The following is a 6,000-nucleotide window of genomic DNA, read 5'->3' on the forward strand; positions in this document are numbered from 1 at the left end:
GAGGTTGCAGTGAGCCAAGATTATGCCACTGCACTTCAGCCTAGGTGACAGAGGAAGACTGTCTCAAAAAAAAAAAAAAAAAAAAAAAGACTTCAGTGACCTCTCCAGTTTGCTTCCTGCTTTGATATCCAGACAGCACCCATGTCTCCCCTCTTCTCCAGGTCCAGCTCCTACATGGCATCTAAGCAGAGGGCAATACTTCCTAAAAGTTGTAAAGGGCCTTATTTTTGAGAATGGTAAATGCCCAGACAAAAATCCACTTGCTTCCAAAGAAAAATGTCTACCTCATCTCCCAAATTATCCTACAGCTTGGATAAAACAAACCCTCTTTGTAGTTAACAAAATGGACTATCATCACCAAGTATGATCATGTTCATGTCCATAATCCTTTTAGTGTTGAGTGAGGGATAATGGCTTTCTCTACATCTGGGTAAGAGAGAATGCACCAATGCCTCTAGTATGCTTCTGCGGCATTTATTCCTACCTGTTTTCGGGCTCAAGGGTATCTTGGGATTTCTTCCCTGCACAGAAGTGGAGTGGGAAGTACTCCCACTCTTCTGTATTGATTGGGACTGAATAGAATGTCTGTCCCAGTCAGCCAGAGTGAGAATGTAGAGTGAGAATTTCCAAATTACCATTGGAGTGAGAAGCCATGGTCAGAAACGTGGAATCATGTGTGAAGGATAAGGCAAAGCAGTGAAGAGGAAAGTATTTAATGAAAATGAAAGCTGAGTGAGTTGGGGAATGTGTGGGGGAAACAGACCACCAATCGGCTGTCTTTTTGTGCAGCTGGGGTGTCTTGGTGTAATAAACCTAGGTAAGCGCAGATGATACCTTTTCACTACATGCCCATGTATTTGTCTTGCCAAATGATCTGTGAGATCCTTGAGGTCAGAGGCTGTGTTTAATTCATCTCTGTCTAAGCACTCAACAGGAGGGTCTGACTCACAATAGATTATCTGGCTGTATTTGTCAAATGAAAACTGGATTTTATTAGTGGTCTCCAAACCTGGCTCTGCATCAGAACATCAGAATCACTGGGTGAAAATAAAACCCCACATTCTGGGCTTAACTCCAAATCTCCAAAATGAGAATGTCTGGGGACAAATCCGGAGAATCTGATTTACAGACAAGATCACTGTTTGCTTCTTATGCATTCAGCCCACTGCTGCTCTGTGGTCCAGGGATGGAAGCCATTGCTTTATTTTATGACAATGATTTTTATCCTACCAGAGTCCCGGAGTAGCAAATATGACATATTCCTTAAAGAAAGATCCTAGCTTCAGAAGGTTCCAACCAGTACCCCCTTGTCAAAGACTGCAGGGGTATTTTGTAACATTTTGCCATGTAAAGCCAGAAAAAGCATATATTTCTATTCTTTCCTGGACATCTGTGCTATGGACAGGCTGCAGCCTGGGTGTGCTTGAGTATTCTTCCCTGAAAGTCACATTCTTTCCGAGATATTTACAATGGGAGAGATAATGGATTATTGATGAACCAATCAGCTGAGATGGCCCCTGGTGAATTAGATCCTGGCCACTGGCTTGCCTGGGATAAGAAACTATTGCTGAGCTCAGCATCATCTGGGAAAGGTCTAAATCACACCCATCACTTCCTACAAAGCCAGTAATCTTTGTTAAAGGCACTGCTGCGGCCAATTCTTCATACAGGGAAGCAACTTATTTAATTTATAGTTAATTGAAGACTTGGAGCTTTGGAATCAGATGGATGATTCCTCCTGGCTCCTCCTGTTTTCCTCACCGTGGACAATATACATGCTATTGAACAACCCCAAGTTTCAGCTTCCTAATCTATGAAATGCTAACCTCATTTTGCAGAATTTCTCTAAATAATATGTGAAATGATGAATGCAGAACATTTCACATTTTACTCAGCACTTTCACATTCACAATCTTATTTATCACAATAATCCTATATTATATACATGATTAGTTCATTTTTTACACATAAATATTACAAGGCTCAAAGACTTTGAGTATCTTACTTTAGAATCAACCCCTCCCTCATCCACAATACACATGCATTTTATAGATGAGGACACAAATATTCAAGAGCACAAAGGATTTGTTCAAGGTCACAAGGTCATTAGATAGCCAGTTTTAATAGCTTTCCATAGTACTAACTACATACATTGGTCTTTAACTACTTAATTGGAATGGTTTCTGTCTGTTTCTCTAATTGTGGCAGGTGCAACAGTGGCCTCAGTTCTCCACCCTTTCTGGTGTGCAGACCCTTTGCCATGTAAATATACCATATCTGCCTGTGCTGACTCAGAGATAAGACTTGTGATGTGCATTACTAATAAAATAATGGTATGCTGGTTCCAAGCCTAAGCCTGCAGGGGCATTGCCTGCTTTTTGTGCATCCTGGTGCCTTTGCCATTGTTTGAAGACCATGTCTGGACTACACTGCCAGAGGATAAGGGACCTGTGAAACAGAACTTAGAGCTGATTCCAAGCTGACCCCAGATACATAAACAATAAACGTACTGTCAAAAACCACTGGAACTTGTAGTTGTTTGTCATGTAGCATTGTTCTACCAAAGATAGCTGAGCCGTGAAGTTTGTCTTCTGGCACTCTCTCCCTCACTAAGTTTATTACATCCATATTGGCTTTCTTTCACTCCCTCGAACAGGGCAATCTCTTTCTTTTCTTATTTCATTTGCAAATGTGCTGCTTCACCTCGAAACCACTCCTCCCCACTCTTTCTGCACAGCTGCATACCTCTTCCTTTCTCATCCTTGAAGTTTCAGCTTCAATGCCACCAACTCAAAGAGAACTTCCTTGACCATTCTGTCTGCATTAAGACATTCTACATATCTCCTATCACTGCATCCTATTCTTTTCCATCATAGCTTTATCACAATTTTATAATCATATAATAATTTAGCTTGGTAAAGCCTACCACGACAGGGTTGGTGGCTGGATGTTTTGTTCACCACTCTCAGCACCCAACAGAATGCCTGGTACAGAGCTTGTTCTCAGTACATATTTAGTAAATAAATGCACACAGAAGAAATAAATTGGCAGAACCAGGATTTCAACTTATCACTCTTTCCTCTCTTTCTTCTGTGCCACAATTATGGCTTTATGGGAGGTTTAGGGCTTATCAGTCTTGAAGTACCCTATCTAAAATGTATGATTCTCTGATAATGTTTAGCCTGTTTAGCTAGCATCTTTTCTTTTAAATCAGTTTACACTAAAGCAAGCCGCTTAACACTTTTAGGGATTAGCTAACAGTCAGCTGAGAAGAGATATGGGAAAACAACTTGGGTTAGATCAGAATATAGGGAGATGAAAGCTTCGGGAGGTAAAAAAAAGAATCTGAGGCTAGGGCAGGAACATTTCTTGGGTTCAGTCATGGACCCATTCTACAAGGGGCAATTCTGGTTTCTGCTGTCAGCTATTGTTGAAGTAACCGACTGACACTTTGAAGTCTCCAGGTTTATTCTGAAGAGACACTTAGCTGGAGGAGTAATTTCCATCTTCATGAAGAAATACATGCATTTCATCCTGGGCCACTAGTCTCTGCTCTCTAGGGAGCAGAACTTATCATATCTGGAATCTTGTTGCTGAAGGTGTTCAACCAGAGTCACACTCTGGATCAATGTCTAGGAGGACCAAAGTTTGGGGAATCAGATGTTTCAAATTTTATTGTATGACACAAGGACAAAGACCAGGAAAATGGATGTCTGAGAATCCTGAGAAAACTGCCCATTTAGCACTGAGAGCCCTGCTAAGGAAGAGGGAAGAGGGTGGCAGAGAGATTTAATGCAGTAAATGCAAAAATCAAAGTGGAAATTCAGGCTTTCTGCAGCACGGCCAACGGAACAGCTAACAAAAACAGGCTATCTGGTGGTCCAAAAATTAAGATGGCTTTTATAGGACTGAAAGCATGGAAAGAGAATAAAACAAATCACAGAATAGATTCTACTTACTGCTCTGGTTATGTGGAACATAGCTACAAATGACCAGAAATTTCTAGCTGAGAATGTCTGATTGGGCTGTGATAACTCCACAGCAATGGTTTCTAAAGTATGCCCTCTCAAACAGATTTCTGTAATATATTAATATGAATTCTAGGGAGAAAAAAAGAGTGTCTATGTTGAAATAAATTATAAAAACATCACACGCTTTATTCTCTTGAGGAGTCACATGCAAATTTGCAAAGTTTCTGAAAAATCCTACAATAAAAGAAAATCTTTCTTAAAATTTTTTTATTTTAAATGTTCATATTTTTATAAACTCGTTTGACTATAAAACCATAGTAAATAAGAAATAAGTGAAATAAAATAGAAACAAATTCCTTCCTCTTTCATTTCTTCTTTTCTTCTATCATTTCTAATTTTTTGTTCAATGCCAGTTAACATTATTCTGCAAATCACAGACTGCAAACACCCTGACCTTGAGAATTTTTTTAATGTGTTGCATTTTGTCTTCATGGTTATAATAAAACAAACAAAATGAAACAGAATGCTTATTCATTGGCCTCCCTCCCATATACCAACTATTGCACTAAGCCTTTGTATACCCAAGCTCATTTTATTATTAAAACCACAGTGAAGCTATGGAGTGTTATCACTTTTTTTCAGATGAGAAAACTGAGGTTCAGAGAGGTGGAGTTACTTTTTGAGGGACACAGTGATGGTAAAATTATGTGGCTATGTTTAAACCCGGACAGGTTACTCTCAAGTCTGCTTTTTTGGCCACAAAGATATTATAATCTGGGAACTAAAAGGTAGTCTCCCATCCCTATCTAACCAGAAAAAAATATAATTTCTTCTTTGTAAAAAAAGCTTTTTTGTGACTATTATTTCAGCTGAGATACGCTGACCAAGGGCTCCCAATACTTTTAGTAGCTGTGTAAGTGAAACTGTAAGCCAGTGGCATCAAGCTTGGTGGGCTGAGAAAGTCGTGCCTAACAAGTTTTGTTCCTCTGTGATGCGTGGATGAGTGCAGTCGATAATTATATCCTGTGGTTACATGGTATGTAAAATGACATCTATTTACCAGTTAGTTTTATTTTTCTGAGGAAAAGTACACAGCCTGCTGAGAGTTTTATGGAGAATAAATGGTGCTGTCCTTGCCTACATTGTAGACATTATCTATCCCAACATCTCCCAGTGTCGTAATACACTGTAGGATCTTCTCTGGGCCTATGCCTTAAGTTCAAACACCACTCATACATTTCTGTCCTGCTTATGAAAATAAGGAATCCCTCCTGGTTCCTTCCACCTCATATCTCTCTTACATCTTATTTCCCATTATGTTTATACAGTACTTCAAGGATTCAAGGCCAGAAATTGGTTTCCAGCCATATTTTTGATGCTTTTGATTTGTGTGCTAAGCATTTTCTTCTTATTACCTCATTCTATTTCCCAACAACCCTTTACCTGTATAGCAGGTTCTGTTGTAAAACTTCCTACCCCCAATTTTAAAAAAGAAAAGACTGAATTTTAGTGTGCCTAAGTAACTTGGTTACCCAGCTTATCCTATTTGAATGGTTAATTCTAGGCAGACTAGTGCTATATTAGTTATCTATCACTAACAAAGTACTTTAATATATATCAGCTTAAAAAACAGCATTGATTATTTCAGTTTCAGTGGGTCAGGAATCCTGGCATAAATTAGATGATACCCTTGTCTGGAGGGTGTCTTGAAAGGCTGAAGTTCAGGCACTTGCTGAGGCTGCAGCCTCATCTGAAGGTTTGGCTGGGTAAAAATCCAAGCTCACCAATGTGGTTGTTGGCACCTAAAAACCTTACAGGCTATTGGGCTAAGCTCTCAATTCCCCAAGAGCTATTGGCCCGATGTCTTTCTCAGTTCCTTAGCACATGGACCACTACATAGAGTATCTTACAACATGGTAGTTTGCTTCATCAAAGTAAGCAACAGAGAAGACAGAAGAGAGAATGAAGGTGGCCCTATGTAGCTGTGGGCACCACATCTACAGATTCAATCAACTCTGAATCAAGAATA

The 6,000-nt window shown here is 39.5% G+C and overlaps 1 long non-coding RNA gene across 1 annotated transcript in view; it reads left to right on the forward strand.

The window, feature by feature from the left end:
* LOC119472180 overlaps positions 1-6,000 on the forward strand; it is a 52,043-nt gene that overhangs the window by 45,564 nt on the left and 479 nt on the right. The gene's annotated exons all lie outside the window — the stretch shown is intronic.

Source organism: Cebus imitator, unplaced genomic scaffold, assembly GCF_001604975.1.
Source record: "Cebus imitator isolate Cc_AM_T3 unplaced genomic scaffold, Cebus_imitator-1.0 Scaffold4, whole genome shotgun sequence".
Classification (NCBI taxonomy): Eukaryota; Metazoa; Chordata; class Mammalia; order Primates; family Cebidae; genus Cebus; species Cebus imitator.